This window comes from Rattus norvegicus, chromosome 6, assembly GCF_036323735.1.
Source record: "Rattus norvegicus strain BN/NHsdMcwi chromosome 6, GRCr8, whole genome shotgun sequence".
Taxonomy (NCBI): Eukaryota; Metazoa; Chordata; class Mammalia; order Rodentia; family Muridae; genus Rattus; species Rattus norvegicus.
In genome coordinates, this window is record NC_086024.1 from 67,312,028 (window position 1) to 67,339,786 (window position 27,759).

Genomic DNA, 27,759 nt, shown 5'->3' on the forward strand with positions numbered 1-27,759 from the left:
CATTCTTCATTCTCTAAGCCTTAGCAATCACCATTTGACCATTACCCCATACAATAGGACTAATGGAATATTTATTTTGCTATGACTTATTTCACTATACATAAGGTTTCTAATTCATTCATATGTGAACCATTTTTTAGAATCCCCTTCTTTATAAGGTCTATAAATTTCCACTGTATGCACACATTCCTGATAGATATCACATTAATGATGCATGTGGCTTTAAGGGACATGGGTTATTTCTACCCTTTGGGTATGGTGAATGATGTTGCTATGAACACTGGGTCTCTAACATCTTAAGTTATTAGGTATTGCCTGTGATGCTCACAGAATCTTTAGGAGAAATTCATTATGGATAGCAACTGAGAGTCTAACTATGGAACCTTGACATTTAACCTGTCACCTGTCTTTGAATTAGGTTGCTAAGGAGTCTAGAAAGGGAGCAGGTGCTGGTTCTCTTTTCTGGTTAAAGGACTACCAGGGACACCACAAGATAGTTTCTTGTGGCAGTTCCTGAAGGTCAGTTCAGATTCAGAATCCAAGACACACCTGAAAGAGAAACGATTGCCTTTCTTATGGAGTTACTTTTTAGTCTCAAACTGTTGCTTTCCTTTCTGCCTCCCCCCATTTGGTCAACCAGATAGTCTTTTAAATGATAGGAATAATAAAGACTTGGGAACTCAGGAATGCTGTGATTGCTCATGATGAACCAGTGACACTGAGAAACAAAACCCTCTGAAAAACAAAGTCCTTCTGAGAGCACTGCTACACTTTAAGGAAATCTCTCCCTTTTCTTAGCTCCACCCCAATACCCCTGCTCTGTTCCGGTGATAAGGAAGCTGGCATCTTATAGCTATTGAAGGAGCAGTATCTAGGTCACAATTAATATTTATGATTTTCTTTAAGCTCATTTTTTCAAGTTTGGGCATGTAGGTCTAACTTAATGGTGAAGTATACCATTCAAACACACAACTCATATTCATATCATATCATAAAGATTCATATTCATGATCTTTAGCATTTTCTTTTGGTGGACATATCATCCTGTCGTAATTCAGTGTGACTTGCATAGAGCTTTGTCCTGTACCTTTTATGATATGATGCACTCCTCCCCATTACACATCACTTCTTCCAGATTATGTTCTTCATTTTATCTCAGAATAAAGATAACCCAAAATAGGCAGACCTCTTTTTTCTAAAGATTACAGCAGTATAGTCAGAAAAGAAACACTCACTAATTTACTACATTGTTTCAATTTCAAACTAGAATCAGAGGTATGAAGAAGAGACATTTTGAAAGGAGATTGTATACCACGGGAGTTAAAAGCGTGGATTCTAAATCCTTGACATTCTAGGCCATAATGACTGTGAGGGAGAAAAGAAAAGGTAATAATTGGTTTTTTTTATATTTAAACTTGATTACTGTGTTCAAATGAATGATTTGTCTTAAATATTTTGAGTGCTACATTAAGATATTAGATATCTTGTTCTCTCATTTTCAGGTTCCCTCCTTAGCTTTTGTACCTGCCTTAACTTTATCACTAGTGTTGGCCTAGAGCCCAACTTCCTGAGTTCGCATTCTATGTGGAGTTCTCACCACGATCCTGAGTGAACAACCTTCCAGACTGACCTTCCCGTTTTCTCCTCTGTGAGATGGGGAAAGTAACTGTGCTTTATAAAGTTGTTCCAACTAAAATGCGTTGTAAAGCAGTAGGGCAGCTCTCAGCATCAAGTATCACCTCTGCACTTGAGAAGAATGGTGAAGGGGGATTTCTCCGGACAATTCCAAGTTCTCCATTCTATACAAGGGAATTTAACAGATTGCCACCTCGCTGTCCTCCGTCATACTTCATGTGCTGTATTGTATTTAAGGACCACTCTCGAGCCGGTCTGGCTACACATTGATATATGAAAGATTTGTCGTTGGGTCTTATTGTCCTCACTTCCCCCTCTGCCCACTTTTGTGTGGCACGGGTCATGGTCCATGGTCACCCACAGACACCTGTGTATCTTGCACATGCTTAGAAACTTCATGTTTCTCCTTGATGACAACTGTGTCAGGTATCTCTGCACATTTATATGGTGCCAAGGCATACATGGCATTTAAGTTCTTACTGTCACTTACCAATGAATTCCTAAAGCAGCCTTCAGTGAACAATAGGGAGCCCCATCTTTAGTCAGGATCCTCACTTCTAAAAGCCACTGGTTCTGTCTTATCTAAGAAGACGCCTCCATTTCTTGTTAGCAATTAGTTCTCCTCTGATAGTAACCTCTTCATGGTGAAACTACAAAATCTGGTGTGTGTGTGTGTGTGTGTGTGTGTGTGTGTGTGTGTGTGTGTGTACATGCACACATGCTGACCAGTTAGCATAGAAACTTGAACATGCTATTCTCTCTCTCTCTCTCTCTCTCTCTCTCTCTCTCTCTCTCTCTCTCTCTCCTCCCCTTCTCTCTGTCTTTCTCCTATTAAACTACATTGAAAAAATACACTGTAAATAAGTACACTGTAAATGAATTTTACTTATTCAAAATATTAATCTGAAAATAGCTAAAAGCAAGTTTCAAATGCCCTGATGTACACTAATTTATTCTGTAAGACTGGAGGCAGCTGTGTGAGTTAGCAGGAATTTAATTATCTGTATAGATTTCTGAATAATCAGCTAATATTTTCAATGAAATACATTCTGCATATGATTATAATAACTGCCCCAGGGAACACAGTGTTATACCATGGAAGAAACGAGCCTTATCGCAGAATGAATAATAATTTTCCCTACTTTAGCCTCAAGCTTTGAATTAACAGTTTGTAGAAAGGCCACTTGACTGGAATTAGCATTTTCCTTTGATGAGCTTTCTTTTTAAAATATTTCATCTGAGAGCATATGTAAATATAGCTTTATTTCTGTTTCTTGTACAAAGCTCAAATATACCAGATTAAATGTAGTCCAATGCAAAAAAAGCATATGAAATAAAAACATTTTTTCTTTTAAAATGTGTTTTTCTAGTCATCTTAGTAAAATTTGGTTAAATTTAGAGAATTTACTTTAAAAAGTAGAAGTCTTATATAGGGACCATGGGGGGTAAGAGCCACCAACGAGGGTATGGAATTACCAGTTGAAGAATATTGTCAGGTTGCATAGCCACAGTATGCCTTATCATAGCCATCAGAAACCCCAAAATTAAGAAACTGTGGCAGAAAATTCTCCACAGTTTTCTTACATATCTTGCAGACAGAGCCAACAATAACCTGTCATTTGTTGCGGGTCTGTGCTAAGTGCCTGAGAAACTTTACATTAGTAAGTCAATTACAGCACCTACCTCAGAGAAATGCTGAGAAAATAGGTAATATTTATAGGTTCCTTAGCGTATATGAAGCCTGACTTGTAGCTCAGTGGTCAGTGAGCTCAGACTACTACCAGGATGGAACGGTTTTCAAAAGCTTTGTGTTGTGGACACTGAAAATTTCAGAAGGATGCCGTGTTCCTCTGTGTGATCCTGGAATTGTAACATGAAGGTTAGAGCTGAAACTGTTTTCCAGGAGATGACAGAGGAAGATAGATACCTACCTGATCTGATTTGATGGGCTTCAGTAAAGTTGTGCAGTGAATCACCTGCCTCATAAAAGAACATCAGGGCCCACGTACAAATTGTCTACCATTGATCACTATGAAATCAAGGGCAAGCACTCCTGCTAGGGGCAGGAAATTCATTAGCTTGTGAATGTCCCTAAAGCTCCCAAGTTTACTGAAGTATCTGGAGAATTATGTAAATCACCCAGATTCTGCAAATGATAAAGGAAGAGATCATTGGTTGGGGGGGTTCCCTTTTGATAGGTTTGTTATTCTCAGCAAATGATTTGCATAAATACTCAGTGTTTGCTTTAGTTAAAGATCTTATCAGTCAATATGAAAATGACTATGTTCCCGAGAGCCAATTTGTTGCCACGGTGATGCAATATTAGGAAAATATCTCTTATATTCTAGGAGACTGAAACTTTTGCTGAACCTGAACAACTAAAGTTAATAAACATCGTGAGATGACTCAAGACTGCTATCCTGCTTTGTAGTGTTTGTTTAACCTGCCTTTAAGAGAACAATGTAGCAATCTGCTTTACTTACCTTGGATTTCCCATAATCGATTATACAACCTAATCAGCACACACCTTTTTTAAAAAATTTTTTATTAGATCTATTTCTTTACTTACATTTCAAACCTTGTTCCCCTTCCTGATTTCCTGTCCATAAGCCCCCATTCCCTCCCCTCCCCCTCCCCTGTACAGGTATTCCCCCTATACATCCCCCTTATTGCCCCCCCCCATATTTCCCTGCACTGGGGGTCCAACCTTGGCAAGACCAAGTGCTTCCCCTTCCCCTGGTGTCCCAACAAGGCTATTCTCTGCTACATATGCAGTTGGAGCCCTGGGTCAGTCCATGTATAGTCTTTTGGTAGTGGTTTAGTCCCTGGAAGCTCTGGTTGGTTGGCATTGTTGTTCTTATGGGGTTGCAAGCTCCTTCACCTCTTTCAGTACTTCCTCTAATTCCCCCCAAGGGGGTCCCATTCTCAGTTTGGTGGTTTGCTGCTAGCATTGACCTTTGTATTGGACATGCTCTGGATGTGTCTCTCAGGAGAGATCTGTATCTGGTCCCTTTCATCATGCATTTTTTAGCTTCATCAATCTTACCTAGTTTTGGTGGCTGTATATATATGGACCACATGTGTGTCAGGCTCTGAATGGCCATTCCTTGCGTTGCTGCTCTACACTTTGCTTCCATATTCCCTCCTATGGATACTCCCCCCACCCTTTTAAGAAGGAGTGGGAGCATCCGCATTTTGATCATCCTTCTTCTTGAGCTTCCTATGGTCTGTGGATTGCATCTTGGGTAATTCGAGCTTTTTGGCTACTACCCACGTATCATTGAGTGCATGCCAAGTGTATTTTTCTGTGATTGAGTTACTTCACTCAGGATGATATTTTCTTCTTCATTCCATTTGCCCACGAATTTCATAAAGTCATTGTTTTTGATAGCTGAGTAATATTACATTGTGTAGATGTACCACATTTTCTGTATCCATTCCTCTGTTGAAGGGCATCTGGGTTTTTTCCGGCTTCTGGCTATTATAAATAATGCTGCTATAAACATAGTGGAGCTTGTACCTTTGTTGTATGTTGGAGCATCTTTTGGGTATATGCCCAGGAGAGGTATAGCTGGGTCCTCAGGTAGTGCAATGTCCAATTTTCTGAGGAACCTCCAGACTAATTTCCAGAGTGGTTGTACCAGTTTGCAATCCCACCAACAATGGAGGAGTGTTCCTCTTTCTCTGCATCCTTGCCAGCATCTGCTGTCACCTGAGTTTTTTATCTTAGCTATTCTGTCTGGTGTGAGGTGGAATCTCAGAGTTGTTTTGATTTGCATTTCCCTGATTACTAAGGACGTTGAACATTTCTTTAGGTGCTTTTTGGCCATTCGATGATCCTCAGCTGAGAATGTTTTGTTTAGCTCTGTACCCCATTTTTAATAGGGTTATTTGGCTCTTTGGAGTCTAACTTCTTGAGTTCTTTGTATATTTTGGATATTAACCCTCTATCAGATGTAGGATTGGTAAAGATCCTTTCCCAATCTGTTGGTTGTGGTTTTGTCCTAACCACAGTGTCCTTTGTCTTACAGAAGCTTTGCAGTTTTATGAGTTCCCATTTGTCGATTCTCGATCTTAGAGCATAAGCCATTGGTATTTTGTTCAGGAAGTTTTCCCTAGTGCCCATGTGTTCGAGATTCTTCCCCACTTTTTCTTCTATTAGTTTGAGTGTATCTAATTTGATGTGGAAGTCCTTGATCCACTTGGACCTAAGCTTTGCACATAGTGATAAGAATGGTTCGATTTGCATTCTTCTACATGCTGACCCCCAGCTGAACCAGCACCATTTGTTGAAAATGCTATCTTTCAACACATACCTTTAATTTGAAATTATGTACTCTTGCATACCTCTGACTCAGAGAGCAATGTATGTATGTATGTATGTATGTATGTATGTATGTATGTATGTATGTTTGTATGTATGTATGCTATGATAATCATTTGCTAAGAAAGCAAACATGTCAAAAGTGACCTCATAAATAAATAAATAAATAAATAAATAAGATGTTCACTATAAATGTTGGAAGCAATGTGGATATGTTTGTCAATATGTTTGCAGTGGTGTTCACAGTAGTTTTTGTTATCAGTTGGGGTCAGTTAGAATCAGTGACAATCCCTTGAAAAACTCAATAAAGTACGTTTATTCTTTTCCCCACGTGGTGCTTTTTTTGTGACATGGAAACAGGAAAAGACATAGCAAGACATCTGGACATCAGTCATACATAGGGACACATATTCAGACTCATACAATAGACATGTAACAGACCAGAAAACAGAGCTACACAGAGGAGGAAGATGCATTGAGAGTATTCAATTTCGGACTCCCTCTTGGGTAAACTACTCCAAGGGAAATGCTTAATGTGATATCAATGAATAGTGGTGACACTGGACTTATCCCTAATGTGCTAAAGCTTACAAAATTAAAATGGTTGTGCTTTTATTAGAATAATCCTTTCAGGTAAATATCTAATAACCTTGATTGTTGATTAGACCCAATATCATTATGGAATTTGTGAGTTTCCTATGAGCCCCAATTGTACTTTTTACTAAACCAAGAAAAAATGAAACTTAGCTTGCAAAAAAAAATCTGTGATTAGCAATGAAAAAAATGTAGCATTATATAAGAAGCAGAAAAGAAGGGTGGAAGTCATGTCTTTTCATAGGCATTGCAATTTATGTAGTAGCAATATGAGGGTATGCTTTTAAAATTGTAAATAGTACAAAATTGAAAGGCTAAGTAAATGTGGAAAGAGCTGATATGTCCTAAGATAAATAAAGCTTAGGAGCTCTTCCGACTATTGGGGTAGCATAGGGCTTGGCCCAGGTCACCTTCAGCTGTTAGATTTGTGTCTCTAACTTGTGGCATCCACCCAACCTGCAAATGAGCTTTGCTGATTTAGTCATTTGTTAAGCCTGTGAGCCAAGCTCTGTGGAGTGGGTCAGATAGATGCCTTCTAGTTTCCTAAGTGGCTTCTGTGTGACAGTTGAGCTTGTGGCAGGAGTAAGAGCTGCAGAGAAGCACCCCATGATTTGATGCAATTATGTTCATGACTTGGAAAAGTCAACACTTGCCAGATGGTGTTGGCAGGAAGTAGATGGGGCCCATTTCAGCACTGCCTGATGAAGAAGCTCCGAGTGGGGCAGTCTGTGGCAATGGGCTCTTCTGTCACTTTGCATCTGTTAGTGAAGAGGCCAATTTGTGCCATTGGTAGGCAAATAATTTCTTTCATTCTAACCTTTGCAGTTTGTGTTATTCTTGTCCACATGCTAGGGGAGAGAGGATGTGCAAAGCTCTAGTAATCAGGAGTTGTTGACTCTTCACAAAAGATTAAGGACTTTGAACTCACACAACTGGGTTCATATCTAGTTTAATTTTTGCTTTGTGACCTAGATACATTATTTGATCTCTTTGAATTGGCATTCTCAAACTTGTCCTGGCTTTGACCTCTCTGGATCTCTCTGGCCTCTCTGAAGAAACTACTTCTTGCACACCCCCTTAATAGTCTTGTTTTAGAAAACTGAAGTAAGCCTAGGGATATAAGACATGCTGGGGGGTGGGGGGTGGAGGGTGGGGAGTGGCGTGTCTTCTGTTCCTTTCTTACTCCTGTTAGCTGGAAAAGAAAAGATGAATTCTTTAGTTGAGGAGTCTTTGAATAGGGGAGACAAGCTCAGTAATAGGTGCTGTCCCCTTAGAACATAGTTACAGAATGAACTTTTGCTAATTTAATCTAATACTACCACCCATTTGTCTTAGCACAGAGTACCCTAAGGGATGAGCCAGAAACCAAGCTTCATTTACCAGTAGTTTGGAAATATGAGTTCAGGAGCAGTAATGGGGAGCAGAGAAGAGAAACAGAGTAAGGGAAAGCCAACAATAGGATGCATTATTACCTTGGCTCTTATGAACATAAGGACACATGAGTGATTCACAATGCTCTCAAAACAGTCTGTCATGGAACGAAATAGAGATTTAGTTATCCACCATCTCCAGGGACATTCAAAGCTCTAAACCCATCTACATTAGCAGGTTATGCATGTTTAGGTGCTAAATGTATTCTAAGTACTGATGTCATAGTTCAGACATATGCATAGGCAAATGCAAGGCCTTAGGTTCAATAGTCAATACCAGAGTAAAAAGATACTAGCCGGAATGGATTCCAGAACTGTGGTGCTGAATGCAAGGAGTCTATATATTATGAGTGACAAGGTGAAGTTGTTGTCTAGGTACATCTATGCAAAGATATTCAAACTTGTGAGGCAGTACCTTGCTGCTATCGTTAAAATAAGTAGTAAGAAAGTTTTGAAGTGGTGCGTTGAAACGTATAAAGACTCAAAAGATAGCATGTAGGGAATCAAAATTATATAGCAGATCGAATCAAATTCTTCTCTATGCAGAAGTTCTCCTTACCATCTTCACGCTCACTTCTTTATCGTAGACACTCTTTGGGAACCTAGCACCTTATTGGGTAGGTCATATGTCTCTGAGCTATCAACCAGTTGGTTTTAATAATGCTTACTGTGTTCCTAGAATCTTGCTAGAATTTAATCATGAGAACATTATAAATACCGCTCTCTCAGGTATCCAAGTCCTGCTAGACAATTTGCAAAGTTATTTTATTTCTCCTGTGTCACTGCTCTAGAGGCAGTGGAACCTGGAAGAGTGGAGGTGATAAAGGAGGCAAACAAAAGTCTCATGCAATAGAGAACTTTATTCAGAGCATCAATTTATACTCTGTAGGTTTGGAGAAATCACACAAATGACCTTCTTATGAGAATAAGCCACAGTGGCAAAGACAAGTTTTTCCATAGAAGCATATAAAGGACAAGTTTAAACATTTAATTTAATAACATCAGCAGGCAATGTGTAATATGAAATAAACTCACTCATGTTCCCTAAACCTGGAAGGAGCACAAAAACACATTCCAAGAATAATCTGTGTTTCTGAAGAGACTGGGGTCACAAAATTCATGTCTCATTTTCTTGAAGGGTTCTCACAAATACTCAGAATTCTCGTCACATAGTTCCATTCCTGGACTGTGTTCTGACAGTCTTGAGTCATGCCTTTTTTTATGTACCACTTCACTATCTTGGCTTTTCTGTACCTTGGTCAGTGTTGAGTGAGCTCCATGAAACCTTATACATGTACAACTTGCATCTCCTACCCAGAAAAGTCTTTGTATTGTCACTTCCAAAGAAACCATTGGTAGCAAGAAATGCACAACCCAGAGTGGCAATGGAGTGAACATGTGACCAGGAGGAGCCATGTATAAAATTTGGACCTTGGAGACTCTCTTCCTAACCATGTGAGAGCCAGTCTTCTCTTACTGGCCTTCAGATGAAGATGTAGAACTCCCAACTCCTCCTCCACTGTGAAACCTGGATGCTGCTACGCTCCTGCCTTGATAATGGACTGAATATCTGAAACTTTGAATGAGGAATAGTTTGGACTTTTAATCTTCAATGAATGACAATTCAGAAATGGAGGGAAAACTTGTAATCCAGACCTTGAAGCTGGAAGACACAGGCTTTTTATCTGGATCTTAAGGAACAATGGCCATGAAAAGGTTAGGTCCAGGCCTTGTGGTACACACATATAATCTCAGAAGAGAAAGCCAAGCAGATCTCTGAGTTCAAAGCCAGCCTTGGGATAGAGCAAATTCTGGGTGAAGGACACAGAGCCATACAGATCTCTGAGTTCAAGGTCAGTCTACAGAGCAAGTTTCAGGACAGCCAAGCTTAGGCAGTGAGACAGTTAGAAAATAGACATCTGGTAATAGAATAAGGGGAGCCATGTTCCAGCTCCAGCAAGCAGCAGAACTGAACAGTTTAGGTCGTGTGGTTCTGGCTTTAGAGTCAAGAATTGAAAGGATTACTGGGACAATTGATGCTGGTTAGCTGGAGAAAAATTAGAGGTGATTAAAAGAAACCAGCATCACTGAGGTGAAATATGGGAAGTGTTTTCTCAGATCACAAAGAAGCTGTGTTCCTGAGATAGCCAAGATTGTATATTGTGCTTCAGCTGGACTTGGTAATGTATAAGAATCACCCAGGTGGTACTGGTTTTGAAGGTATGAAAGGGTCATGAAGAGCATCTGAGGCTTGGCAGTGTGAGAGGCCAGGGAAGGCTATTGGCGAAGGTGCAGCCTCAGTTGCAGTTGACAGCCCAGGACTGAAGGGGTCATGCAAAGAAGTTGAGATTTGGTATCATGAAGAGAGCCTAGGAGAGGCTATTAGTGAAGCCTAGTTTTAGCAGAAGACCAGTTTATTGGAGATGCCAGTACCATCGGATGATCACCAAGAACAGCAGCAACAATAGAGTGGACTCAACCAGAGCCTAGAGTGTTACAGAGGGCAGAGCTGGAGACATCACAGCAGTCCTATGGAGGATCCCAGAAGATCCCAGACATTGGAACAAGAAGTTGTGAAGTTGAAGTTCACTTGGAGACCCCAAGATATTAAAGATGCCAGAGACATGAGTTTTCTGCTGAGAAGAGCTGCTAACAGGGAGTGGAACCAGCCCAGGAGAAAGAAGTTTGTTGCAGTCAACAAAAATGAAAGAATCAGAGATCTGAAGGCTGCTTTGACGTCAGACACGGAGATGCAGAGTTTGGAGTTCGCCCAGCTGGTTTCTTGTTTTACTTTAGGGATTACAGTTAAGTGATTGGACGGATCTCAGAAGAACTTTGAACCTCGGACTTTTAACATTGTTGATACTGCTATAGACTGGAGACTTTGGAAGTTGGATTAAATGTATTTTTTATTATGCTATGGCTAGATATGACCCCATAGACTTATGTGTTTGAACAAGCCTATGGGAGGCCAGGGAGTGGAATGTGGTGGTTTGAAAATTCTTGGCCTAGGGAGTGGCACTGTTAGGAAGTGTGGCCTTGTTGGAGGAAGTCACTGTGGGAGTGGGCCTTAAGACTCTCCTCCTAACCACAAGGAAGCCACTCTTTTCCTAGAGGCCTTCAGATGAAGACGTAGAGCTCTCAGCTTCTCCTGCATCATGCCTGCCTGTATGTTGCCACATTCCCACCTTGATGATAATGAACGGAATCTCTGAACCTGTAAGCCAGCCCCAATTAAATGTTGTCATTATGAGTTTAAAAAAATATTGGAGCTTATGCTAATAAAGGTAAGACTACTTTTAATGAGGATTATCTCAGAGGAGAATGTAATGTCAAAACAAAGTGAATTCCCTGAAAGAAATAATAAAAAATAATAAAGGATATTTCACAGGACCTAGAAAGAGAAGGAGATAAGAGAGTACCCGGAGGTTTCAGAAAAGGGCAGGGTTGCAGAGGGGAGATAGGCATGGCTCCTAGAGCAGGAGTAAAGGGGATAATTTGGAGAAAGTACAGAAGGTGAGGGTATTGCTTATTGCCATCCCGTTTTGTACTGCTCTGAGCATTTTGCAGTCTAGAGTTGATGGTGCTCACCAAGGAAGTAATCTGGAAACCTTCTCCTCTCAGTAGAAAATGGGTTTCTCAGAAACTGCATGCCAATTTTATACTTTGTTTTTCTAATCTCTACTTTTGATGTCTTGCTTTTTCTTTAATAAGATAGAAGTAAACGGGGCTTGATTTTGAAAGTATTTATAATCCTCAGCCTATGAGAAGATCCGAAGACAAGGAGAAGTCATGGCATGTGATGAAGCGAAGGGATAAATGCTCTCATCTGAGGCACTGATGAAATAGGTCCTCTCTGCTTACTATGTACGAGTCTCTGATGAACTGCAAGCGAATGTGAAACAAAACCAAATAATGACATATAGAGGTGAAGCCTGATCTATCATAAAAATCACTTTGAGAAAAGTTGAATTGGTCATGAATTCTTATTAAGGAGACTATTTTTTTTTTATTATTAACTTGAGTATTTCTTATTTACATTTCGAGTGTCATTCCCTTTCCGGTTTCCGGGCCAACATCCCCCTAACCCCTCCCTCTCCCCTTCTTTATGGGTGTTCCCCTCCCCATCCTCCCCCCATTGCCGCCCTCCCCCCAACAATCACGTTCACTGGGGGTTCAGTCTTAGCAGGACTCAGGGCTTACCCTTACACTGGTGATCTTACTAGGATATTCAATACTACCTATGAGGTCAGAGTCCAGGGTCAGTCCATGTATAGTCATTAGGTAGTGGCTTAGTCCCTGGAAGCTCTGGTTGCTTGGCATTGTTGTACATATGGGGTCTCGAGCCCCTTCAAGCTCTTCCAGTTCTTTCTCTGATTCCTTCAATGGGGGTCCTGTTCTCAGTTCAGTGGTTTGCTGCTGGCATTCGCCTCTGTATTTGCTGTATTCTGGCTGTGTCTCTCAGGAGCGATCTACATCCAGTTCCTGTCTGCCTGCACTTCTTTGCTTCATCCATCTTGTCTAATTGGGTGGCTGTATATGTATGGACCACATGTGGGGCAGGCTCTGAATGGGTGTTCCTTCAGTCTCTGTTTTAATCTTTGCCTCTCTATTCCCTGCCAAGGGTATTCTTGTTTCCCTTTTAAAGAAGTAGTGAAGCATTCACATTTTGATCATCCTTCTTGAGTTTCATGTGTTCTAGGCATCTAGGGTAATTCAAGCATTTGGGCTAATAGCCACTTATCAATAAGTGCATACCATGTGTGTTTTCCTGTGATTGGGTTACCTCACTCAGGATGATATTTTCCAGATCCAACCATTTGCCTGTGAAATTCATAAAGGCATTGTTTTTGATAGCCGAGTAGTATTCCATTGTGTAGATGTACCACATTTTCTGTATCCATTCCTTTGTTGAAGGGCATCTGGGTTCTTTCCAGCTTCTGGCTATTATAAATAAGGCTGCTATGAACATAGTGGAGCATGTGTCTTTGTTATATGTTGGGGCATCTTGTGGGTATATGCCCAAGAGAGGTATAGCTGGATCCTCAGGCAGTTCAATGTCCAATTTTCTGAGGAACCTCCAGACTGATTTCCAGAATGGTTGTACCAGTCTGCAATCCCACCAACAATGGAGGAGTGTTTCTCTTTCTCCACATCCTCGCCAGCATTTGCTGTCACCTGAGTTTTTGATCTTAACCATTCTCACTGGTGTGAGGTGAAATCTCAGGGTTGTTTTGACTTGCATTTCCCTTATGACTAAAGATGTTGAACATTTCTTTAGGTGTTTCTCAGCCATTCAGCATTCTTCAGCTGTGAATTCTTTGTTTAGCTCTGAACCCCATTTTTTAATAGGGTTATTTGAAGGAGACTATTTTTAAATTGCAAAAGAGGCCGTTTAATACACATAACAAATGTAATTTCTTTTTGGAGTTATTTATTTTCTTCTGAAAAGGTTCCTCTCTTAGCATCTCTGCCAGTGAACTATTCAGAGTTACGTGCTAACATATCACCTGTTATGTCCTTCGGGGGGCCTGGTTTTCTTTGAGAAAATATGTGTTAACTTCTCCTGGCACACAGCTGAGTGTGTGGCATGAAAACATTCGCTATGGGACATAGAGCAGTGTCCTCTGGGGAGTGTCTTGATTGAAACATTAGGGGTGTTGAGGTTGTTCTTTTTAAATGTTACAGCTTTCCTGAGATATAGTTTACACACCCACATTTTTTTCGTATCAGTATAGTTCAGTGGGTTTTCATACCGCTCTGCATGTATCAGCACCATTTAGATACAAAATGCAGCCGTTGGCTGACAAGTTTCCTCCTGCCTGATCACGGCAGCCATTCCACTGTTTCACTTTGTGTACGTCTTATCCTCAAAGCCTCACGTAAGAGAGTCATGGGTCCTATCTATTGAACTTCTTTTAGGGTAGCTTTGTGGTCTTTACCCATGACATGGGCCGTGCATGTTTCAGTGGGTCATTCTTCTTATGTTGAGTAGCATTCCATTATAAAAAATATACTTTATTTTGTTTTCCCTTTGATACTTGAATTCTTTTCTAACTTTTGATTATTACAACTAAGTCGATATGCATGAGCCTACAAGATTTTCTGTAGCTATATGTTTTCATGACTTAAAAGAGATTTACTAATTTGTATTTTATGTATGAATGTTTTGCCTCCATATATGTTTGTGCACCACATACATACCAGGTATCTGTGGAGGCCAGAAGAGGGTGTCAGATTCCCTGGAACTAAAATTATAAAGGCTTATGAGCCTTCATGTAGGTGCAGGGAACTGAACCTAGGTCCTCTGCAAAAGTAACCAGGGCTCTTAACTGCTGACCCATCTCTCCAGCTCCTGATTTCACAACTCTTGGCTATATTCTGGAGAATGGAACTGCCAGATAATTTGGAAAATAAATCTTTAACTTTTTAGAAAATATCAGGCTTTCCCCAAAGTAGCTATCTTTTTATATATAACTATAAGAATGTGTGAGAATTCCACTTTTTCAGTATTTTTACCAACCCTGAATATTGTTGGTTGTGCTTTATTCTCTAAGGTAATGCCACAACAGGGAACTTGGCAGTCTATGTTAGCTCATGCATACATGGCTACGGTAAAGAAAGGTGCTGGGAGGCTGGGTGTAGTCTTGCCATTTTAAATTATTGTGATAGGGGCCCCAGCAGTCTTATGTCAGCAGTGCTGCTGAGCACCTAAAAGTCATTCCCTCCTCCCCATTTGCGCAGTCCTCTCCCCGCTCATCCACCCCTAGGGCAGTCATTGAGCTGTGCAGAGCTGATTGCTAGACGAGTGAGCTGAATTTCATTGAGCCCTCTAAAAATCCCTGCCTAGCCCACCCCGCACGCTCCTTTTGAAAGGACAGCCTTTACCTCACCATGCCCAGTCTTGGACTTTGAAATTCATCTAATGCCATAATTAAATTAAAACTCATTAATACAGCATTTCAATTTCCTCTCAGCAGGGCAGCCTTCAGCAGCTCTGCCCTATTTCTCCACCTTCGTGTGTCATTTGTGTCTGGATACTTGTCAGAGACAGATCTTAGGCTTCTGTAGAAACCTTGGCTATTCAATAGCGACCTACTTCCCTGCCAGGATATTCTTATTACTGTTCCGTGCTCTCTAAGTCCTCTCTTTCTTTAGCAGAACTGGACACCTGCTTCATATTCTGTAATGCTGAGCTCCTTCTGCAGGGGCCTGGGGGACATTCAACACACCATTTCATATATGCCACCTTCTCAAAAAGCTCCATTCACCCTGGCAAGCCTAGAACGGGGTATTTTGGAGGTATGGATTATGGCAAACGAACACTGGAATCCTGCCATTTAAAACTTTGTGGGCATTGTAATGCATGTTTCTAATACAACATCTCACGAAGAACTCTGAGTACACTTGGATGTTGTTCTAAGGATGCCATGTTCAAGCTTCTAAGTAATGCTAAGAATTCCCTCTATGCACAGTCATCTTAGCAATGCCACAGTTCCTCAGTCATCCCTGCTCCTCTGCCTCTGTATGGACCTGGCACATTTCCCTCCATTTTAGAACCTTGCCGTCCATCTAAAAATTTCAGCAACCACTGTAGAGGTTTGTACTACTTATGATGCCCTATTGAACACAAGTCAAAAAAATGTGTGGAGAGTAGCTTGTTCCCATCCAAACTTTTTCTCTTAATTTAATACAAAACTTTATCTTTCAAACATCGTTGTTTTGTTTCTTGTTTGTCCTAAGTCCAATTTGGAAATTCTCTATATAAAAACTATGGTCTCATGAATTAGTTCAATATTTTAAGATATAAACTAGGAATTTATATAGTCTGTTCTTTTTTTTTTCTTTTTTCGGAGCTGGGGACCGAACCCAGGGCCTGGTGCATGCTAGGCAAGCGCTCTACCACTGAGCTAAATCCCCAACCGCTATATAGTCTGTTCTTACAATCAACTTTGATAATAATCAGAAATTACCACTGATGTACTATGTAGTATTAATAACTCTGCTGAGACATTTCCTGGAGCGTATTAGGCTTTCTAATAGGCCAAGAAAAAAATGCTTCTCTGAAGGCTTACAGAGAGAATTAGAGATCAGTAATTATTGCCTAAATCTAACACTGAGAATGCTATTTTTTAAAGTTCTCAATGGAGACAGAAACCTAACTTATAAAGCCTCCCTTAGCTGGACTAATTAGATGTATTAGAACCTACTTCATTCTAGAGAGGTGTATCCAGGGGTCCTTACTCTTCATCCTGAGCCCACTCACAGGCAAAGGCTGGATTGTAGGCCAGTTCCTCTGCCATTCTGGAGAAGCTACTGTACCAGCTGGCAAACTGCACTAAGTTCCCTTCAGTTTTAGGGATGTGGCTGTCTTCTCTCTTCCAGGTTTCTTGGTTTGAAATGTCATTCTTGGTCTTGCTGTGTATCAGAACTTTGTTTTTATCCAGACTTCACAGTTTCAAATTCAGGTGAATGCTTTTCCGGGTGTTGGAGTTGCTTTTGCTCCCAGGTGTGGTGGCCTCTGCAACTGTCACCCACTGAACACAAATCCAATGACCTATGTGTAGACTGAGAAACGAGTGCCTTTTGAGAGCCCTAGATCCACCTGTCTCCTTCAGAACTTGGCAGGAGCTGATGTACCCTAGTGTCAGCATCTCTTCCTTTGTGGGTACGAATACACACCTGACACCCATTTCTCCTTCACTTCTGTGCCCACATGCGATAAGCAGTGACCTAAAGCAGTGTGATGCTTGGCTCCTTTTGCTCAGTTTCTGGTCTTGTGGTTTGTTGTTTGTTTTGATTTGATTTTCTCCATCAGCTATGGTATCTCAGTAGGTAGTCACGCTGGGAGCAGGTTTCCTTGGCTTCAGAACAAAGGGAAAAGGGTCTTCCAACTCCATGTTGTCACTGAAATGTTTCTGACACCACCTTGAATATGCTTAAAGAATATATTTTTCTATAATTTGGATTTTCAACTCAGTTTTGTGTGTGTGTGTGTGTGTGTGTGTGTGTGTGTGTGTGTGTGTGTGTATAAGGGAAAAGAGTAAAAATCATAATATAACCTATTCCATCTAAAATATTAGTTTTGCCCTATTTTTCTCCCCAATCCTTTCTTCTCATTCTCCCTTCTTCCCATGTTCAAAAGAATAAGTATATTTAGTTTTAGAATACAAATGCTCATTTTGCCCACAAAAAAAATTATATAAAAATTCAAGCTGGGGAAAACCAAGGACACAGTAATCCTTGGCTTAATGCCATCCATCAACTTCAGTCTAACCCAAAATCTCTTTCACCCTGATTCTTGCACAGGAGAGTGGGAAAGGAATGTGTTCTTCCTGATGCTTTTGCTACCTGCTTCCTGGATGCTGTCTCACACTTTGCAATATAATACATTTCTGTGGAGTCTGTGTAGATGGTTTCAGGAAAAGGGATTCCTGGCACATTAGTCTTTCAGTACAGACAGAAGAATATTCCAAAGCTTAGTCAAAGTGTTTAAAGATTAGTTAACTCTCATATTACAGAAAATGTAATTTCCAACATGCATGATTTTATATGCTTATGTTCTGTAGAGAGCATGGCCTTCTATGTGGAGCTTCCTGGAAACTGAACTGCATTAAAACCTTTGGGGTACACTTTCTCTTTGGCATAGATTTGATACATTTTCCTTTCAAACAAATGAATGATCGTTGGTTTGCTTTTTCTCTTTTAAAATATATTCTGATTTTTATGTGGTCTGTTTGAAGAAAATGAAATGTATGAGGAGTGAAATATGTCATGTATTCCTTCCCGGATCTACTGATGAATCCTGTATGATATTTACTGTGTATCAGCTAGAAACTGAGATTTGTACTTAATATGAAATAGCTTCTGGTTGCAAAGAACAATTTCCAGCTCTGGGGTTTATGTTAATACAACTTTCTCGACACTGATAACAAGTGGAAAATGCAATTCTTCATGTCTTGTCAGCCTCTGTCCTTCACTTTCATGGCTCTGTTGCGATTATACATGGCTTGGGGACCTTAGTGCGATTTATTTTGAAATGTTGCTGTGAGAATTACAAAAGGCTGTGCAGGGGTAAAAATGATGTCTGTTGGGTTTTGGTAAATCTGGGGCTTTGCCTCCATCTCTAGCCCCATGTTTAAAGGAAGGTCAAATTATAGGAGAATGAATTCAGAAATGTAGTTTGGAAGGAGATAAAGGCGGTGACTTGAGCCTACCATCACCCACACCATCGTCAGTCAGGCTCACCCAACCTTTGTCTCCATGACTTATCACAGAGATAGAGCAACACAATGCCAATCCTGATGAATAGTAATTCTAAGATTCTTTCTTAAAGCAATTCTGGATGACAGGAAATAGAGTCTGCTCTCAGCGATAGGAACATTAGTGCCCACTAAATACTCCTCATGTACCCTGATGCTTTTCTGACTCTCGAAAACTGGGATCACTGACTATGTCTAGTCAATCAATGGCAACCAAAAAAGTGAGTTGCTTCTGAGTAGAGGAAGGTAAGACATAGAGACTCTGGAGGCTGTTTGTTGAGATGGCAGCATCAAAAAGTGGGCTCTTCAGTGGGGCTGGAGGAAAAGACCCCACACGTTCTCTGGACATTAGTACAGGAGAGACATAAATTATATTGTGTTAAGCGCTGAGATGCTAGGTTAATTCTTCATGGCAGCATAGGTTACCTCACCTCCTGTCCTTCCTGCTTGGTACTGTTAGGAAATATGCACATACTGAGATACTGTCCCGAGTGACACATCCTTGCCTTAAAAGTTTTATTCCAGCAACAGTAACAGGGCTTATCTTAGAAACCTGACATCTTTTTTCTCTTTTTCCAAAGAACAACCTTGAAAGCACTCCAAACATACTTTTTGTATTATTAAATGTCTGCTATTTTGACACGTGTTGTTTGCTTGACTAAAAGATAAGGCATCATTCACCAATAATACTAATGTCAGCATTCTTGCTAAGGTTTTAATAACCTACATCTGACCCTTACACCTTATCAATGCTATTCAAAGAAATTCCAGTTGACAGGAAGGTAAGCAGGGTCTCAGCTTGTTTTAGTCACTAGAAAGCTTTCTAAATGCCTCACGGTCAATGCTAGTAATCAGAAGTAAATTGACATGTTTTTTAGACTTCACTATTAGAGCAGTTTTCCAATTTCCATTTTTTTTTTAAAAAAAGGAACTTTGACATTTGTATTTGGCAGATTGACCCAGTGATGAAGGCAAAAGCCTGTTTCTATGGCTTGTCTATTTTTCTTTCTCACCACCCCCCTTTCTGGCTACTGTTTGCTTAGAGTTCGAGAAAGCTAGGGCCAGGCTGAGCTCCATCAGTAACACTGCTGTGGTTCCTGGAGACAGGAAAGGGGGAGAAGTCAACAGTACTGAAGCCCCTCGACCTGTTTCTAGCTTCATTTTTGCTTTTCTACATTAGGAATAAATTGATGTAATGCCTAAGACAGCAAATTGGGCACAATATACAATCACTTTAGTAAGAAACTTACGGTAAACCAATGCCATTGTTAATTGTTGTTTGCGTATTGCTGCTGACTACAGATGCCTGTGAGAAGCACAGCCCGAGTATGGCTTTAGGGTGCACTAATATATACAAAGAACAATCGCTTCTAAAAATCGAAAAAGCTATGTCAGTTTCAGGGGGGAAAAATCTGTTACAAGACAATTTGGTCAGCTTGAGTTCCTGTGTTTACAGCTGTGATCTTGGAAAGGTGCCAGTGGTTTTGGCCTGTCAGTTTTCCTACTCTGTGTTGGGGCTTTTCTGGTTGGAAAAATACCCTAACTTGTCTTCATCCATCGCTGAAGATATCTGTGGGTGTATAACAAACCACATCAAAATCCTATGATAAAAGGCAGTTTACCGCTTCCTGTCATTCTGCGGTCTCGGCAGGGAGGCTGTTGTATGTGGTTTGACAAATCGTTAACTCTCTTGCTTTCAGCTGAGGCCAGAAAGCCTCAAATGATGGTTTTTCTCCTCCCAAGGTCTCTTTCCACGGCCCTTCAATCATCATTAGTTTAGTTCCTATTTCCCAGAGGGCACTGCTCATCACACCCCTGCTCCTATGATACCTGCCAGAATTTTGATGTCAAAGCATATCATATAGCCAAGCCCAGAGTTACTGTAAAAGGGAATTGTGTAGTAGTAGGGATGGCAGGGAACAGTGCTTCCCCAGAGGCTATCGATGTGACATTCTACCTTCTTTCCATGTTTGTTGTAAAGGTCAGGGTGGAAAAGAGAGGAGAAGACATCTTAATCAAAGTCCAATTCTGCCAAACCTCATAGAGTTCTAGAGCAGTGTTTGGGCTCTATCCTGGTTAGCACAGCCATACAAGGGTGACAGGTGCTTATCATCTGTCAAATGTCCTGTCAGCACCATGGTCACAAGAACCTGTTTCTGCTCCCACAGCTCTTGGCTGACCCCGTGTTCATTCTGCGTTTAATACCTCATCTCTCATCCGCTTACTCATGGCTGCTCACATAGCTGTCTGTAAGACCTTTGTTCTTGCTCCAAACTGCTGCCTCACTCTTTCTTTCTGTCTCCTAGTCACCCTTCCCCCGGAAAGGAATGTGTTGGTATTTAGTTGGTCACTCTTAATTCCCTTTCAAGTCACCAAGTCATCTCATAGCCTTTATACATCACTGACCTTTGTGCAGACACCCACTCTGATTCCTTTAGCCTTGGTCAGGCTTGGGCACATGGTGGGAGTGGAGTAGTTATAGGAGACAAATCGGCAGACGTTGCAAATGGAGTAGTCTCCTGTGGGTCAAGAAGGGTGTGCCTCTTCCTTTTCAAAGAACCCCTTTTTCTCTTCTACGCCATCCACCTTACTCTTACTGTCAGCTCTGTCACCCAGAAGAAGTCTGAACAGCGTCTGGTAAATGCCTGGTTAGACAATCATGGAACAGGTGCGCTCCTTGCCTCAGTTGCCACTGGCCTTGTGCATGTGAACTTTGTATTAACTGTGTCTTATGCGTTTCCCTACATCCATCTCTCCTTCATATCGTGGGCTCATATATGTTCTTTCTTTTCCTGCCATGACTGTGCTGAGAAAATAGTTGATGTCCATATGATATTATGTATTACAAATAACCAGATTTTACCAAAAGACTTCGGTAGTTCTGATGCTCTAACATCCTGACTCAAAAGCTTGATTAACTTTCTAAATCTAAAGCACTATAAGGCAATGGATTTTTTCTATTGAGATATGAAATATCTTTTAGAGTATTTGTGAAACTAGGCAATTGTCACTACTTCCTGATGGGGAAGCTTGGCTGTTGGCTCTTTATTTTGCCCTAGTTGATTTTTACTACCTGTTACAGAATGACCTCTGTTATTGTTATTGTTGCAGTTTTGAAATCAAGATCTTGCTTTGTAGTCCATGCTGGTCTCGAACTCTCGACCCCCTGCCTTTACCTACCCATATATAAAATTAGCCTTTCTTTCTTTCTTTTTTTCTTTCTTCCTTTAAGTACACCTGCCCAGACACACTAGGAGAAGGCATTAGATCTCATTACAGATGGTCGTGAGCCACCATGTGGTTGCTGGGATTTGAACTCAGGACCTCTGGAAGAGCAGTCAGTGCTCTTGACCACTGAGCCATCTCTCCAGCCCCCAAATTAACCTTTTAAAGACTCTCTCTTCTCTATTATCTTAACTTGTTATTCTTTTAATAGGCCAGGGCTGTCGTGTGGTATAATTTGGGGAATCCCTGGTTATGTAGAAAACAGTGTAGAGGCACCCCTGATAGAGTACTGTGAATAGCCATGTGAAAACCCTTTGTACATAGTAAGACTCCATCCATCAAGCTTACTTACAGACTAGTTGCAGAGTAATCATATGTGGAAGGAAGAAAGAGGCTTGATTCATACACGATATGACTGAGTACAATGAATAGACCTTTTTATAAGAACCAACTACGTAGGTCTGACACTTCATATAGTAGTGTGTGTGTGTGTGTGTGTGTGTGTGTGTGTGTGTGTGTCCTCAGCAGCTGCTTACCAGCGGGCATAGTGAAGTCCTTATCAGTGAGTAGGATGCTAGAATTTGTAAAAATTCATTGCATTTATTGTGATAGGGAAGAAGCTGTGCATGAGGTGGCGCATGTGTAAAGGTTAAGACAACAACTTGTGGGAGTCTATTATTTCCTTCTACCATGTGGGTCTGGTTGTCAGGCTCTGCAGCAAGCACTTTTACCCACTAAGTCATCATCAGCTCGAGCACTTTCTAGGAGGGATTGTTGGGAAAACAGGACAACTTGCTGTATTAAGGAGCCTACATGGGGTTCCTACATAGGGAAGCACTTAACAATATAGCTCTCCTAGACGGCCTCAGGTGTCAATTTGACAGAGTCATGTTAGGCAGTCTCAAATTCAAAAATGTCCATATGTGCTAGGTCTGTTGCCATGTTGGTAAGGGACTCTCTTGACTGCTGTTTAGTATGGGAGGGCTTAGCTCACAGTGGGCGGTATCATCCCTAGGCAGCTGAGCCTGGACTGTATGAGGAAGCTAGCTGAGCCAGAGAGTGTTGGGGAGAGCACGGTAGCAAGCTCCTTTCATCCATGGTTTCTGCCTTCAGGTTCCTTCATGGAGTTACTGCCCTGACTTCCCTTGGTGACTGATTGCGATTTGGAAGTTTAAGCCAAATAAATCCTTTCCTTTCCCAAGGTGAGTCGGACAGAGTGTTTTATCACAGCAACAGACAGCAAATTAGACCAGTAGCCATTGTGATTTGGATTTTTCTCCCTTCATCGGTTAAATTGGTATATTTATATTGATTTTCCATTTTCTATTGTTTTAAGTAGTGTCAAAATGAGATGGTCAGTTACAATACTTAAAGAAATAAGGATTTTGAGCTTTTATGAGGATACACTATCACCTGTTGTCCTGGCTAGTCTTATGTCGGTTTGACACACAAACTAGAGTTTCCTGAATGGGAAGGATCCTAATTGAGAAAAATACCCCCAAAAGATCCAGCTGTAAGATATTTTCTTAGTTAATTATTAATGGGGGAGGGCCCCTTGTGGGTGGTGCTAACCCGGGGTTGGTGGTAGTCCTGGATTCTATTAGAAAGCAGGGTGAGCAAGCCATGGGAAGCCAGCCAGGAAGCAGCACTGCTCAGTGGCCTCTGTATCACCTCCTGCCTCCAAAGTTCCTGTCCTGTTTGAGCTCCTGTGACTTCCTTCAATGCTGAACAGCAAATAAACCTTTTCCTCCCTAACTTGCTCTTTGGTTACGGTGTTTCTTCAGCCACAGAAACAATAGACATCTGCTATTGTTTATCTTTCCTTAGATACTGTTTAATCTTAGTTACTGATCCTTTTTCAGAGCCCTGATGTGAGATTCCTTTGATATGAGGGAAACTATAAATATCCACTTTAAAGCCTCACACAGCTTACCTTGCTGTCTTTAAGGTCTCTGTGGTCCAACCTCACATAGGCTTTACTTAGCTCAATGTGACCTGAGGTTGTACCGACATAAGTGTGACTTTGAGGAGGATTTATCTCTAATCTCTTCAGGGCCTCAGATACAAATCTGTGACGGAAAAGCCCAGGAGTGGGTAGGGGTAGCTTACAGAAAAAAAAATTTACAAGGTAACAAATGACTCCCTGAGTTGGACTCTGGAAAATAGTCAGGATAACTCCACATTCAGTGGTTGTGTAGCCAAAAAGGCCAGGGGCTGATGGGTAACTAGTGTGTCATGGGGATTCAGGCATATCCCTGTTTTGTTCACTGGCTTGGAGAATGTAGATCAGGTGTGTACTCAGCATTGACCTCCCCACTCTGGATACAGAAAAATTCCAACTGCACAGAAGAAAATGGCCTTCCTGTCCTGATGTAGAGCTGCCTTAACAATGAAAATAACTTCAGTTCTCATTTGAGAGGAAATCAAGGTTTTATTTTCCTTTTATAAACTGAAACTTCTTTTTTTAATTTTTTAAAAATTTATTTATTTATTATATATAAGTATACTGTAGCTGTCTTCAACACACCAGAATAGGGCATCGGATCTCATTACAAATGGTTGTGAACCACCATGTGGTTGCTGGGATTTGAACTCAGGACCTCTGAAAGAGCAGACAGTGCTCTTAACCGCTGAGCCATCTCCCCAGCCCCCAAACTGAGACTTCTTAAGTAAGCCACAGGATAACTACTTTTGTTGGGTTTTGTGTGAGTCTTTTTGTCAAAACTTTAGATTTTTCTTTATCAACTATAAAAATACATAGTCGATCATTTTAACAGCATAGGTGATGGATTTTTAAATATCAAAAAGACTTGTCAGAGAATACAATGATCTTTTACAAGCATGCTTTGCAGTGTCTAATAGTAAATACGTTTTGAAAATTTCAAGCTGACGTGTGTTCAACTGTTGTGTTACTTTGCACTGGGATTTTATTTCTTTTGATCTAATTACACTACACGAAGACTTTTGTTTTGGTCTGTGATTCTTACTGTTGAACGACTGTAATCTTCCAAGGTGAAGCACCAGGCAGGTGGCTCCTGGTGGAGAGGGTATTGACAGGACTAATGAGGATACAAAGCAGTTTTTCCTTGTGTAAGATTCAGAATGCATTCCTTTCACTGAGGGAAGGTTCCGTTTTCTGTAGCTGTATTTGAGTTTTCAATTTGATTGAGTGCTGGAGACATAATGCTGTCCTTGAGTGCTTGGCATGTCACCTTTAAGCACGTATGTAGAAGGAGTGCGTGATTTTCTCTAGTAGGACTCAGGAATGGGCTGGACCTTTCTTTGTCCTGCCCTAAGAGAGTATGAACTGGAGATGAGCTTGTGGCTAATAGTGCAATTAACTTTCGGCCTTTGAAGGAAGATCATGGTGTCCAGTACTATAGTTCAAAATCTCCCAATAGTGTGAAGATTTTATTTATTCATGCTTCTTTAAGTAAGTACTTTCTTGTTTTTTGTTTTTTTTCTAATACTTGGGATTTTTTCTTCTTTTTTTTTTTTTTTTTTTTATGATTCCCAAGATTTTATGTATTGATTTAAGATCATGGCACATAAGTGCAATAAAATGTATGTCATCACAGATGTAAACCGTTAAAGATTTAGGTAGAAAGTGGACATTTTTTCCATAAAATTATGATAAATTTAAAATATAATTCTTTTTTTTTTTTTTTTAGTTTTGGAGATGTTTTTGCCTCATATTGTTTTTATTTATTTATTTATTTTTTTTTTTTATTATCTTGAGTATTTCTTATATACATTTCAAGTGTTATTCCCTTTCCCGGTTTCCGGACAGACATCAACCTCCCCCCTCCCCTTCCTTGTGGGTGTTCCCCTCCCAAACCTCCCCCCATTGCCACCCTCCCCGCATAGTCTAGTTCACTGGGGGTTCAGTCTTAGCAGGACCCAGGGCTTCCCCTTCCACTGGTGCTCTTACTAGGATATTCATTGCTACCTATGGGGACAGAGTCCAGGGTCAGTCCATGTATAGTCTTTAGGTAGTGGCTTAGTCCCTGGAAGCTCTGGTTGCTTGACATTGTTGTACTTTTGGGGTCGCGAGCACCTTCAAGCTCTTCCAGTTCTTTCTCTGATTCCTTCAATGGGGGACCTATTCTCAGTTCAGTGGTTTGCTGCTGGCATTCGCCTCTGTATTTGCTGTATTCTGGCTGTGTCTCTCAGGAGCGATCTACATCCGGCTCCTGTCGGTCTGCACTTCTTTGCTTCATCCATCTTGTCTAATTGGGTGGCTGTATATGTATGGGCCACCTGTGGGGCAGGCTCTGAATGGGTGTTCCTTCAGTCTCTGTTTTAATCTTTGCCTCTCCCTTCCCTGCCAAGGGTATTCTTTTTCCTCATTTAAAGAAGGAGTGAAGCATTCACATTTTGATCATCCGTCTTGAGTTTCCTTTGTTCTAGGGATCTAGGGTAATTCAAGCATTTGGGCTAATAGCCACTTATCAATGAGTGCATACCATGTATGTCTTTCTGTGAGTGGGTTAGCTCACTCAGGATGATATTTTCCAGTTCCAACCATTTGCCTACGAATTTCATAAACTCGTTGTTTTTGATAGCTGAGTAATATTCCATTGTGTAGATGTACCACATTTTCTGTATCCATTCCTCTGTTGAAGGGCATCTGGGTTCTTTCCATTTTCTGGCTATTATAAATAAGGCTGCGATGAACATAGTGGAGCACGTGTCTCTTTTATATGTTGAGGCATCTTTTGGGTATATGCCCAAGAGAGGTATGGCTGGATCCTCAGGCAGTTCAATGTCCAATTTTCTGAGGAACCTCCAGACTGATTTCCAGAATGGTTTTACCAGTCTGCAATCCCACCAACAATGGAGGAGTGTTCCTCTTTCTCCACATCCTCGCCAGCATCTGCTGTCACCTGAGTTTTTGATCTTAGCCATTCTCACTGGTGTGAGGTGAAATCTCAGGGTTGTTTTGATTTGCATTTCCCTTATGACTAAAGATGTTGAACATTTCTTTAGGTGTTTCTCAGCCATTCGGCATTCCTCAGCTGTGAATTCTTTGTTCAGCTCTGAACCCCATTTTTTAATAGGGTTATTTGTTTCCCTGCGGTCTAACTTCTTGAGTTCTTTGTATATTTTGGATATAAGGCCTCTATCTGTTATAGGATTGGTAAAGATCTTTTCCCAATCTGTTGGTTGTCGTTTTGTCCTAACCACAGTGTCCTTTGCCTTACAGAAGCTTTGCAGTTTTATGAGATCCCATTTGTCGATTCTTGATCTTAGAGCATAAGCCATTGGTGTTTTGTTCAGGAAATTTTTTCCAGTGCCCATGTGTTCCAGATGCTTCCCTAGTTTTTCTTCTATTAGTTTGAGTGTGTCTGGTTTGATGTGGAGGTCCTTGATCCACTTGGACTTAAGCTTTGTACAGGGTGATAAGCATGGATCGATCTGCATTCTTCTACATGTTGCCCTCCAGTTGAACCAGCACCATTTGCTGAAAATGCTATCTTTTTTCCATTGGATGTTTTTGGCTCCTTTGTCAAAAATCAAGTGAACATAGGTGTGTGGGTTCATTTCTGGGTCTTCAATTCTATTCCATTGGTCTATCTGTCTGTCTCTGTACCAATACCATGCAGTTTTTATCACTATTGCTCTGTAATACTGCTTGAGTTCAGGGATAGTGATTCCCCCTGAAGTCCTCTTATTGTTGAGGATAGCTTTAGCTATCCTGGGTTTTTTGTTATTCCAGATGAATTTGCAAATTGTTCTAACTCTTTGAAGAATTGGATTGGTATTTTGATGGGGATTGCATTGAATCTGTAGATTGCTTTTGGTAAAATGGCCATTTTTACTATATTAATCCTGCCAATCCATGAGCATGGGAGATCTTTCCATCTTCTGAGGTCTTCTTCAATTTCTTTCCTCAGTGTCTTGAAGTTCTTATTGTACAGATCTTTTACTTGCTTGGTTAAAGTCACACCGAGGTACTTTATATTATTTGGGTCTATTATGAAGGGTGTCGTTTCCCTAATTTCTTTCTCGGCTTGTTTCTCTTTTGTATAGAGGAAGGCAACTGATTTATTTGAGTTAATTTTATACCCAGCCACTTTGCTGAAGTTGTTTATCAGCTTTAGTAGTTCTCTGGTGGAACTTTTGGGATCACTTAAATATACTATCATGTCGTCTGCAAATAGTGATATTTTGACCTCTTCTTTTCCGATCTGTATCCCCTTGATCTCCTTTTGTTGTCTGATTGCTCTGGCTAGAACTTCAAGAACTATATTGAATAAGTAGGGAGAGAGTGGGCAGCCTTGTCTAG

At 40.7% G+C, this 27,759-nt stretch overlaps 1 protein-coding gene across 50 annotated transcripts in view; it reads left to right on the plus strand.

Moving 5' to 3' along the window:
* The window catches only part of Nrcam (neuronal cell adhesion molecule), a 295,788-nt gene that overhangs the window by 182,305 nt on the left and 85,724 nt on the right, over nt 1-27,759 (plus strand). For 5 of the 50 annotated variants that reach the window (XM_063262283.1, XM_063262272.1, XM_063262274.1 and 2 more), the window contains exon 4: nt 22,584-22,672. The exons of the other annotated variants lie outside the window; for them this stretch is intronic. The gene's annotated coding sequence lies outside the window, so the exon portion shown is untranslated. The remainder of the gene's footprint in view (nt 1-22,583; nt 22,673-27,759) is intronic. 50 annotated transcript variants of the gene reach the window in all.